We start from the raw sequence: 13103 nt of genomic DNA, 5'->3' as shown, positions 1-13103 counted from the left end.
TCCCTTACTTCCATTGTATAGTAGCAGTCCAATTTCTCCTTGGTAGTGAGAATTATTTACCTCAGCCAGTACCATAGCTCCCTCTTTTACCTGTTGACTCAAAGGTGTGATGAACCTAAGTGGCTAAGCAACAGTCTTAACTTCCAGTTCAGTGGAATCATTGTGTATATTCTGGTGGAAGCATTTCTCCCTCTGGAACTAGGGCATCTAGAGCAGAGGAAAATAAGGTGGTAAGAACAGGAAGCATAAATTTTACTATTGGATCACTAAGGGTAATAGTGAGAGCTGCCACTCCCATATCCACTCTTTGATTCTTAGACCTTGGAGGTCTGGCTATTGGGGAAATAGCACCATATTGGATGCTGATTCAGACCACATGCAGCCTGCTAGAAAGCCTTGCAAGAGCCTCAGTCCTGCAAGATATTGTCATGCAGCTGGTGCTGTAACTGAGTCTTCAAAAGGCCATCGCACCATTCTATCAAGCCAGCCATTTTGGATGTTAGGAAACATGAGAAGACCAGGGAATTCCATGGGCATGGGACCATTGCTGCAGGTCACCGGCTGTCAAGTGAGGTCCTGGAATATGGTAATGCTGTGTGGGATACCATAATTGTATTGAATCCTTTCAGCAAAAGGATTGCATGCAGGGAAGGCAAATTTGTATCCAGACTGTCTGTTCGATGAAGAACAAAAGGCTGCCCCTTTCATGATGGAAGGGGTCCAATGTAATCAACCTGCCACCAGGTAGCTAGCTGATCACCCTGGAGAATGGTGTCATATCAGAGACTCAGTGTTCGTCTTTGCTTCCAGCAGATTGGGCACTCAGCAGTGGCCATTGCCAGGTTGCCCTTGTGAAAGCAGACCATGTTGCTGAGCCCATGCATAATCTCCATCCCTGCCACTTTGTCTGTGAGTCCTTTGGGCAATGGTGGGGTGACTGTGGAAAGAGGCTGACTGCTATTCACAGAACAGCTCACCCTACCCACTTGATTATTAAAATCCTCCTCTGCTGAGCTCACCTTTTGGTGAGCATTCGCACAGGACACAAATATCTTTCTACCCATTAAGAAAGGTTTGTTCACATACTTTCCCCGAAAATTTCCTTGGAACCACTGTAGTGCTGCAGCTGTGTACTTCCAAGTGAATGCTACCCATTGTGCAGAACCACCTGTAAACCTGGCCTGAATCTTATCTTTCTCTGTCAATAGACTGTAGAGAACTCCTAGGGAGGCCATAGGTGCAGGCTGGGCAAAAGAAGGCAGGGTTGGGGCCATGGAATTTGGGCTGCTCCCTAGGGTAAATTACTCATGTTTTCAGGGCCCACTTGGGCTTAATGGTGCATATATCGCTTCCATCTGATGAAGGGTGTTGATGTGCATGTCCAACTTTATGGCTTTGTTCATCAGATAACATCCATGCTTGCCGGGCAGCCCAGGTCACACTGTAAACTGATGACCCGTGGTTAAATATTCAGTCTCTACTAAGGCTCAGGAGCAGGCCAAGACCTCTTTCTCAAAAGGAGAATATGGATTTCCTCCAAAATCCTCACTGTGCTGTGATTCACCTACAGGAGCCTACCAAAGACTCCAAACAACACCCCTATCTGCCACTGACCTCAAACACCATTGAACGTGACTCAAGCGGCAGAACAGCCACATAGCTATTGTACCTGGTGCAGAGCTTTCTCTTGTTTTTGAACCTCACTCAAAACCAGCAGTGTGTTTAGTAAATAGTAAATAGACATGACATGACATCCACAGGAGGACTCAGTAAATAGACATGACATGACATCCACAGGAGGAATATGTTGTTTCCTAATTCAAAGATGCCAAAACCCAAAGGAAGCCTTGTACTTCATTTCTGGTTAGCGGCGGGGAGATGCTATAACATATCCTTCTCCTTAGAAGAGGTCTCTCCACCAGCCCCATACCATTGGGTGCCTAGGCATTTCACAGAAAGAGAAGACCATTGAATTTTTGTCTGATTTATTTTTTTACCCTCTAACACAAAAAATGTCTTACCAACAATTCTAGAGTCATTGCTCTCTTGCTCATTAGGTCTAATCAGCATAATGTCATGTAATAGACCACTGTGATATCTTCTGGAAGGAGGGACAATCATGACCCTTGTGAACTAAATTATGACAGAGGGCTGGGGTATTGATATATCCCTGACATAGAACCTGGAAGGTATATTGATGGCCTTGCCAGCTGAAAGCAAGCTGCTTCTGATTAGACTTATGGCAGAGATGGAGAAAAGGGCATTTGACCAAATCAAAGCCACGCACTATTTGTTCAAGCCATGCATCCACATCTGGTCCAACACTGTCATCGATGTGACCTACTGCTTAAGCTTACGATTATCCACTGTCATTCTCCAGGATCCAACTGTCTTCTGCACAGGCCACATAGGAGAGATGAATGGGGATGCAATGATAATCACCACTCCTATGACTTTCAAGGCCTTGATGGAGGCACTAACCTCTGTAACCTCTCCAGGGATGTGGTATTACTTCTGGTTTTACTCTCCTAGGTAGAGGAAGTTCTAGTGGCTTGTACTTGACTTTTCCATCATTAATATCCCTCACTTCACATGTCAGGGAGCCAATATGTGGATTCTGCAAAACACAGGGCTCAGTAATATCTATTCTAATTATGTATTCCAGAACTGAGGAGATAATCACAGGATGGGTTTGGAGACCCACTAGGACAACTGGGAGATGGATCTGTACTAAAACTTCAGTGATCACCTGATTTCCATAAGCCTGTACTTTGACTGGTGGACCATAGCGACATTTTGGGTCTTGGAATTAGTGCTGATTCAGAGTGAGTCTCCAGTAGTCCCTGAAATGTCTGATTATTTCCAATGTATTTACCCTGGTCAAAGCCAGAGATGCCTTGGGGAAAGGCTGGAGAGGGATTAACAGGAAAAATGTTTGCTAGTGTACCAGGGTCCTTCCTCAAGGGGCCCTGGACTCCCCTTCATTCAATGGTCCAGGGTCTGTAAACTGGATCAAGTCTGGAATTGATTAAGGGATGTGATTCTCATTTATGACTCAGGTTAGACTTTTGTTCACCTAATCTGGAACTTTTCTGCTTAGTAAGAATTTAGCAGCTTCATATTTGTTTGACCTCTAGGAACACTGATCAACTAGCCAACGTCACAGGTGTGCGTGAAGCAGACAATTCTGATTGCTGGTCTGACTTTGCTGTCCATCACAGTGATGGCACCAACCCTGCCTTGGGCTGCCACTGGACCCATTACAAATTCATTTCTCACAAGAGTGGTCCAAAATATGTCTTCTGCATCTTCCCAGTGTGGGTAATAATGTCTTAAGTGACAAATCCTATCTAATATTCCAATTTTTCTACACCCGTGTATCCCTTATTCTACATTAAACCAGAGCCGGTCTGGAATTTCCACTCAGTCACTATGGGACACATTTTGGTCCATGTTTCACAACCATGTGAAACTGCTAGACCCTTTCTGACTCCCCAAGCTCCATCATTAAATGTAGAACCTCTTCTTGAGGAGTCCATGTCAAGAAATTCATCTTAGTAAAAGTTTATGTTCTTCTCCCCACTGCCCCACTCTCTTACTATCCTTTCTCATACATGTTCCCCAGAGCTGTTTGTTTAAGTTAGAAAACTCGAGTACTTCCTTTGGGTATAGTGCAACCCCATACTTCATACTTCACGAGTAGGGGCCTGGTGAGAACTCAGTTTAGCTGGAGCAAAGAGGGGAAGTAGGGGTAGGTCCTCTCTTTGTTTGCTCAGCTGTCATAACAATCTGCCATTCCACCATTATACCTCCATTGCTTAGGTGTGGATGGGAGATAGTGTTCATTCATTCAACAAATACTTATTTAGGACCTACATGAACATGATGATTGATTCACAGGCAAAGGCAGACAATAATCAAATAAATATGTAGTCATTCAGGCCACTGGTTTTGGAATTAAATAATTCTGGATTCAAATCTTGATTCTGCTTCTTACTAGTCATGTATAACCTTGGCAAGACCCTTCACCTTAAAGAGCCTCCATTTTCTCATCTGTGAAAGGGGATTAAAAATGCCTACCTCTGATTGATATTGTAAGGATGATAGAGGATACATTATATGGTGGTCAGCATACAATCCCTAGCATGTAGTTACTACTATTGTTCTTAATGATTTTCTGGAATTTATTAGGGCCCTTAAACCATCAAAACACCCTCGTTGGGGCCATGCTTTTAGATATATCACTTAAGATTATAGAATTATCAGACAACACAGAAAAAGAATAGAACATGTGACAGAGATTTAAGGTCTGGGGAGGGCAGAGCACCTGAGGTCATAGGACCAGCAGAGATGGACAGAGGATTAGCAACACGAGGCCGCAAACACTCACCTGGGGCCATTCCAACAGGCTGCCTCAGGTGTGCTCTGTGCTCGAGGTTGGATGAAGAGTGAAGGCACCTTAGTAGGTGCCCTTCGAGTCTCTCAGTCAAACTGGCTTCCATCATCAAAGCTTTCTGCCCTGCATTTCCCTGCTTGTTGAGCCCCCAAATGTGCACGACACACTGAAATAGGTTACTTGTGGGCAGATTTTTGGGCAAAATGCAATGCTGAGTCCAGGCTTTGCCTTGGTGAACTTTGCTCATCAGTGATCCATCTTGGAAGCTGGTGTTCCTCCCCCCCCCCTTTTCTTGCGTGTTGTCAGAAAAATGGAAAACAAGTGAAAATGACTTTGTAAGCTTCCAGTAGAGTCAGTCTACAATTGGTCCAGGCAAACTGGACTTGCCAGGAGACATGAGTGAAAGATTACCTTAAAATTTCAGTCTCTAAGTCCTGGATGTATCCATAATCTAATGGAAATGCAGTCGTTTGCTATAAAAATGAAGAGTACGTGAATGTTTCATTACCAAGTGGAACAATCAACCAAAGCTGTCACCTGGCTCATGAGCAACAATGTCACATTCCTTATGTCATGTCCCTGGCGGGGGGTGGGGGGCAGTAATGCAAGGTTGCCCTGCCACTAGACCTTCATGAACAAACTGGCAGTGGCTGTTGTGAAGGGGATTCTCAGAGAGACCTTGTCCCTTGTCCTTCCAGAGTTTCTTTGTTACTTTTTTTTCTCTTCCTTCCTTCCTTCCTTCCTCCCTCCCTCCCTCCCTCCCCCCCTTCCTTCCTTCCTTCTTCTCTCTCTTTCTTTTAAGTTAAAAGACAAATAAAATAAGAAAAATGGAAAAAATATGCATCCAAATTCCCAGTCTACTTTCTTGTGGCCTCTTGAAGCCAGTGGACAACTGAATATAGTCACAAACTCTCTGCTTTGGGTGATGGCCTTTGTTCACCATAATTCCCCTTATCCCATCTTATGGATGAATGAACTGAAGCTTGGAGAGGCTTGGCAGCTTCCTCAGCTGGTGAGCAGGGAGCCAGGGTTTGATCTCAGGAGCTGTAACTCCAAACAAGGCAGCACACAGAGCTGTACCAGACCCGGGATTGAAGGCTGGATGTCAGTAAAGATCATTAAAGACAATTGCACAGTACAATAGCCAATGCTTTATGCTGCAGTCCTGGGGACAGCAACCAAGGCACCACAGTCCTCCCTGGGGCCCCACATCATTACCCCAGGCACAGTCCCTAACCCTCTGTCACTGTGTCCATTCAACATTTCTGGAAAGTGCCTCCTGTGTCTGTGACTTGCACTGCCTCATGGGGAGATTTTCCCTTCTCCCCCCAGGAACCACAACTCTCTTCTCCTAGCAGAAGACCTCCCACTCCTGAGTTCTTTCTTCTAGAGCAGGTCCTGGGTGCCGTTGTCAGGGCTGAGGGGAGACTGTATCAGATGCTGAGAGGGGCCCTGTAGCCACCTGCAGACCTATGTCATGTGTGTCACAGGGCAGTGGTACTGTCTGAAATGTCAGTGTTCTTTTCCTGTTTGCATTCCATTTCTAGGGACTGGTCTCCTCTATGGCCAGGGACATCCTTGTCTCATGGAAAATGAGGATTTCAACAGCAGGAATGCAAAGAGGAAAAGAGTCACTTTTCAGCACTTGACGTCTCATTTAGAATTCCTGAGTCCAAGGGCTCTGAAAGCCAAGTTTGAAGACAAAATAACGAACAAACAAACAAACAAAACCAAAAGATTTCCTAATTGCAGGGAGAGAGAATACCTCCTATAATGTGTCTGTCATCAAGGAATGAAGTGTCTATTGCTTAGTGGAATGGGACAAGAGGGGAGAAGGGCAAGGGATTCTCAGACTGAGGACAGTAGCCTGCTTGTACTCATGCTATGTGAAGCTGGTCTAGAAAGGATGGGCTGTGGAAGATTTCCAGGCATCTTGGAATGACCAAGGGCTGGCAAAAACAGAATGTTTATAAAACTCCAGGACCCTTGCACAGCCATGGGGAGAAGGAGGGACTCCATGAATGAAAGAGACTAGATTTTGCATGGTGGCTTTAAGTCACATTGATTTTAAGAAGAATAAAGGAATATGGTAGTTCTCAATAGTGTGGAGGTTAATTATGCCCAAAGTCTGGGTTACAGACATAGTTGAGTATGACAAAGGCTAATTAGTTCACAGAAAATGGAAGGAAGTGGCAGGGGGTTGATGCATTCTGGGGAATTGAGATTTACTCTCCCTCCTTAGGCTTGTCCTAGGATTTCAGTGGATACACTTTCACTTCCAGTTCTACTCAGATACTAACAAGGATTAAGGTTAACACACATTAAAAGAAAATGCCAGAGTCTCTCTAATAGGTTAGGCCATTTTGGCTGCATCAGCCATATGTGCTCAGATTTTAGTTTCTCAGTCTTAGCTGGTGAACTCCTTCCCCACACCCCACTCTCCTCCACCCTGTGTTGTGTGCATTCCTGTTGCAAAGGGGGAACTGTTCTAAGGTCAGTTCCCCATGATTTTGTATAGTGGATGCTTAGTGAGCTCAGGGGAACCCAAGAAGTCTGGGCACAAATCCAACAGAGACTGTGCCAAATGGTGTTACTAGAATGGTCAGACTTGGTGGCAAGGATCACCTGCACAGGAGAAGATCCTGCCCCAGGTACACAGGGCTTGGGTTGAATACAGGTGAAATGTGGGCCCCATGGTCTCCTCCTCTAGGCACCTTACAGCAGTCTACACAGCACACAAGCATTTGCAGGTAAGATACACAGCCTCCCCCACTCTTGCTGGCTCAGAGCTCAGAAGATAGGACGAGCAGGCAGAAGGTCCTGGCTGGCTGGTCACGATCACACTGAGGACATGGACAAGGGGAATATCCAAGGGGAAGGAGAAAAGCTGGAACCCTTATTCTTAAATGTACCTGTTTCTCTGATTCTAAAACTGGGACACTTGGCAAACAGAAATGTAAGGAAGAAAACAAAATGACTCAATTCTCAACACTATCGTAGTCCACATGTCAGTGTATTTCTCTGTAGAATGTTAGTCCGAGTCTGACAAAATCTATGAGGTTTCAGAAGAATGAGTTTGTCCATTCCATGTGTGATGAATCCTGTGCTGGGAAAGACCATTGGAACAGACTTGTCTAGTGAACTATGGGCTCGTGGTTGCCAAGAACAGATCAGATTGGTAAATGTCAGGTATTTCTAGAGCTCACTGGTTTGCATTGTGGGGATAAAAGATTAGAATAGAGTTTGTATACAGTATCATACAAATAATAATTTCACAGGGAAACATTGAAATCATCCTGGGAAAACATTTTTGCTAACTGCTGACCCCTAGTGGTGAAAAGTGACAGGCCTGACGGAGAAGCCACCTCTGCACCCTGGACCGAAGACACTTCCTCCCATGTGATCTTCTCTGGGGACAGCAAGCCGCGGCCCCTGCAGGGCTCCTCCTGGACACTCCCTCGCCCTCTGCTCTGGGTATTTCCATCCTATTGCAGCCACACAATGTGGCCAACGACAGCTACTCAGCTGGCCCGTGTCCTTAGCTCTGGGGGCTGACCTCGGGAGGTGAGACCTTGCAGCCAGTACATCTGGGCAGGGTGGGGTGGGAGTGGCCCAGGCCAGAGCCTGTGGGGGAAGGAAGAAGCCGGGACAGGCCTGAGCTGGGCGAGGTGTGCTGTGACCCAGTTCACCACGAAGTGACTTGGGGACAGCGGTGTGTGGGAGCCTCTGGTGCCCCCCGCAGAGCCTACCACATGCGTCTCTTCCCACCTGCGGGTTCAGTGCCCTCACACTGGGAGCTTGGAATCAGCCCTGGTGGCAGTATTTGCATCCCAGGAAGCAGCCGGTGCTGCAAATCAAGGCTTGTTTGCCCCCAGCGAGCTGGCAAAGCAGCCCACCCCTGCTCTGGGGGCTCAGGAGACCCACAGCCACACCTTGGGTTGTGGGAACCACCTTCTTACAAAAGGAGCGGCCCCTCTGACTCTGCCCTGTGCCCCGCCCCAAAGTGAACAGGCCAGTACAGCTGCACAGACCTGCCCAGAACTGTGTTGTTGCTTAGACCAATTCTGCCTCCCAGGAAGATGAGGGGTGCATGTCAGAATGGTGGGGAGGGGGTACAGGTAGATGTCACGAGTGCATCTAGTTTATTGTCACCACACCTGCCCTGCTGATCTGATTTTAGCATCCGAGTTTTGGGAGTGGTTAAGAAGTTAGTCTGTTTTGATTTAGTTTTATGGTCCTTCCAATCAGATGCTTCATACACTGATATCAAAGCAGTTATTTTTCTAAGCCTAAGAGAGCACAGTGAAGGAAGGTGCCCAGGAACATACTGGAAAAGAGGACAAAGTTGGGAGTTTGCCCAGGATTAAAAAGTCACCACAGATAAACTGCATTTGCATCATGAAGAGTTGCAGCTCCTTCCCTGCTGGGTCTAAATGCATCCTGCCTTGTGCAGAAAGCCTTGTCCTCTCCCTGCTGCTATCTGGTGTCCCCAGATTCTGACAGTGCTTCCCAGTCAATATGCTGAAGTTCAGTCACTTTTGCAAGGAGTATGAAGCTACGTGGCCAGGGGAAAATGTTCTGGAAAAAGGGAAAGTAGAACCCAAGATTCACTGGGGCTCCAGAGAGCAATGCAGTTACCAAACGATATTCACTTAAAAGATATTCAATGTCCAGATATGCCAAGACCTGTTCTAGGTACAGGGGAGACCACAGCGCCCAAGTGGCAGGACTCAGGCTGTAAACAAATAAGGAAAATGCCAGTCAGGGGTTGGCAAACAACAGCCTAGGAGCCAGTGCATGTTTCTGTAAATAAACTGTTATGGAACACAATCACCCCTTTCATTTCCTCTTGTCTATGACTGGTTTAGCGACACATGACCGTCACGAGAGAAAACACCTGGTCTATTACAGAAAGGATTGCTGGCCTGGTGTAAGTGCAGGGATTCAAACAGGGTGAAATGAGAGAAAGGGGGTGGGGGGCTACTTCCCACTGACTGCTCAGGGGACCCCTCTCTGCCCATGACATTTAAACCAGCACAAGAAGGACAAGAGAGGGGAGGCTGCAGCAGAGGAGGGGCTGAGGGAAGGCAGAGGGAATAGTGAGTGCAAAGGGCCTGGGGCAGTAGAGAGCTGGGTGTGTCACAGGAAATACACCAAAAGGAAGGGGGATAGGCCTGGCACCAGGGCTTGAGCATGGTGGTCTGGGGGAGAACGATGCCTGAGGAGATCTAATCAGAGAGGTAGGTGGCTTGACAAACCTACATCAGGAGATTGGTTTGGTCCAGGTGTGCTCAGCAGGTGGGAGCAAGATGGAACCCCCACTTAGGGAATTTCCCTCCCAGTGTGCAGAGAGACCAGGTAGAAGGTCATTTCTGAGTTATGATAGCACTTGGATGGGGTTGTCCAGACTCAGTTACTTTGTGAGCCATGGGCAGGAATGCACACAGAGGCCCCCATTCCTGGGTAAATACTTGAAGTAGAAAATTAAAGCAAACAAACAGGGAAATAGCACGTGTCCTGCCTCCTACTTACGCAAATACACTCTTCTGACCACCTGGAAGGAGGGACTGGCTTAGAATTCTGATTCCTCTTGTTCCCTGCTGCTCCCACCATCCCTGCCCCCAGCTCTTCACAACACTGGCAGCCACACCTGCAAGAGGCCCACAGCCATGGACACTCCAGCCTCACCTCTGCATCTAGCCACACCAGCCTGCCTGTGAGGGGCGGGTGGGGAAACACACAGGAGAATATTCTAAGGCAGGAGCCATCTTTAGGAAATCCATAGCCCCTGCTCCTCACTCCCAGGCGTTACTACAGGACAGCCTGCCATTCTTAAGGTTGGGCTTCATTTACTTGTTACTACTTCCCTGCCCTAAAAACTTTCAGGGAGCACTCTGGCCCAATCTCCGGGTTCAAATTAAATGCTGAAAGCTGGAAAAAGAATTTAACAAAAGCACCTGAGACCGGCAGTAAGGCCCACTTTTTGCCTACCTGTAGGCTCTATCATCAGGCGCTGCAGGTCGGACATTCTTATCCAATGTTCTTTACAGGTGTACCCTACAGCCCACCACCAAAGAATTGGTGTCCTCTGGGCACCAACAGATCTTTTAAATTATAAAGTTTTTTGCCCCTGGTTTTAAAATGTCCTACAAGAGGGGTGCCTGGGTGGCTTAGTCAGTTAAGTGTTCCACTCTTGATCTTGGCTCAGGTCATGTTCTCATTGTTCATGAGCTTGAGCCCCATATCAGGCTCTATGCTGACAGTGCAGAACTTTCCTGGGATAGTCCTTCTGCCCCTCCCCTGCTTGAGCTCTCTCTCTCTCTCAAAATAAATAAATAAAAAATATATCTTACCAGCTGTGGAGAGAAGTTAAATAGAATAATAACTATTCACTACCCCCCCCCCCCACCTTCACAGAGGAAACAGGACTAAAATTCCCCTAGGCCCTCCTACAAATGATCTGCAAAAGGCCAATATTCAGGGGTTAATAGAAGCCATGTTTCATTGGGCACCCAGAAAGAAAGCTTTTGTGAAAATGCTTTACACAGACTTTACAAAGGTATAAATCTTTTGATTCCCATTTCAGTGAAAAGTCTTTCTGATATAAACAGAGAAACAAAATCATTTCATTAAAAAGATGGGCCAATCCCTTGATATTCAATCTATAATCCAGTTCTTTGGGAAATTAGAAACAACCATCTGTCTTCCAAATCTCCGCAAGACCTGAAGTAGAACCCTAAAAACAAGTCCAAATCCACATGTATTTACCAATCCTCCAAACTCACCTATTCCTCTCAAAATGTTTCTGGATGTTATAAAAGATCAGGATATGGGAACAAATTGTCCTGTACTTCAGGAAAAAAAATCCATTTTCATGTTTTTGTTAACATTTATTTATTTTTGAGAGAAAGAGAGAGAGAGAGAGAGAGAGAGAATGTGAGCTGCAGAAGGCCAGAAAGAGGGATACAGAGGATCTGAATCAGGCTCTGCACAGTGAGCTCAGAGCCCGATGTGGGGCTGGAACTCACAAACCATGAGATCATGCATGACCTGCTGAAATCAAGAGTCAGCTACCCGGTGGCTGATTGACTGATTGAGCTACTCGTGGTGTCCCAAGTAGGATCCATTTTAAATAGCAGTTATTCTGAAACTCTAGAAAAAAAGTGTACATTTTTTTCTCTCTTCTTACAATTATAAATCTTGTCTTAAAATGTAAAGACAGCCCGAATCATCTGAGCCTGGCGGGGGGTTGGGGGGGGGTGGGGGGGTGGGTTCGGGGGGGGGGGGGGGGGGGGGAAAGTAGGGAAAGTGGCCTTTCAAAAAATTTTACTTACTTGCTTACTTGCTCACTTGATTAATTTAGCGAGCTTTTTAAAATACAGACTGCTAAAAGGGCTCTTCTTCCCACACTCTACCACCTCCGATATCAGTAAGATATGCTCTTAATTTCTACCTTGGAGAAAACTTAAAACACTCTTTCTGCAGCTTTGTGATACAAATTTTCTACCCCCATCTTCTCCAAGACCTAAAGCCATTTTTTGAAATGCAAACTGTAGAGAAAAAGGTGTCATCAGAAAAAAAAAAAGTAGGGGCGCCTGGGTGGCTCAGTTGGTTAAGCGTCCGACTTCGGGTCAGGTCATGATCTCACGGTCCGTGAGTTTGAGCCCCACGTCGGGCTCGGAGCCTGGAGCCTGATTCGGATTCTGTGTCTCCCTCTCTCTCTGCCCCTCCCCTGTTCATGCTCTGTCTCTCTCTGTCTCAAAAATAAATAAACATTAAAAAAAAATTAAAAAAAAAAGAAAAAAAATAGAGGGAGATATTTGAAAAATGTGCCTAAGTCCTCTCCAGAAAATTAGTATTTTTTTTACTATCTTGTCTGTGTATATGTCTGCACATGTTGTAAATGCGGGATGATTTCTGTTCCTCCAGATGGTATTGCTAACATTAAGTTGTGAAAGAGCTCTATTTGGTACTAAAGGTAATTTAAGGTTATTGATTTTATTAAAATAGACGTGTCTTTAGAATTATCAGCATTAAATATGAGACTTTTATTGTGTGTTTGCTGAGATTCAAATAAGTGCAGGCTAGCTCTATTGCAAAATTTGTCAAAAAATGGTATTAGGATGGAGATATATATTTTTATTAGAGAAAAGAAGATTTTTCTCTTAATGTGAGGCTGATTGGGGGCAAAAACAAACGAACAAAACAACAAAAAGTTAAGACAATATCTGAATGTAAGAAGGAAAGTTGTAAAAGGTTTATGGAAAAGTAATCTTTGGAGAGGAGTTTTATGTTTGGTCAGTACAAGCTAGAATTAAACTAATCTTGGGGCATCTGGGTGGTTCCATCAGTTAAGTGCTAGACTCCTGATTTCGGCTCAGGTCATTATCTCACAGTTCATGTGATGGAGCCCCACATAGGGCTCTGTGCTGACAGCACTGAGCCTGCTTGGGTTCCTCTCTCTCCTTCTCTCTCTGCCCCTCCCCAGGTGGTGCTCTCTCTCTCTGTCTCAAAAATATAGACATTAAAAAGAATTTAAAAAAATAAATTTAAGTAAAAAAAAATTTTTTTTTTTGAGAGAGAGAGTGTGTGTGAGCGGGGGAGAGGTTCAGAGGGAAAGAGAGAGAGAGAGAGAGAGAGAGAGATCATACCAAACAGGCTCCACACATATCATGGAGCTGGACTTGGGTTTTGATCCCATGATTCT

This window comes from Panthera uncia, chromosome D4 (assembly GCF_023721935.1).
Source record: "Panthera uncia isolate 11264 chromosome D4, Puncia_PCG_1.0, whole genome shotgun sequence".
NCBI lineage: Eukaryota > Metazoa > Chordata > Mammalia > Carnivora > Felidae > Panthera > Panthera uncia.
This window is presented reverse-complemented; position numbering follows the sequence as displayed.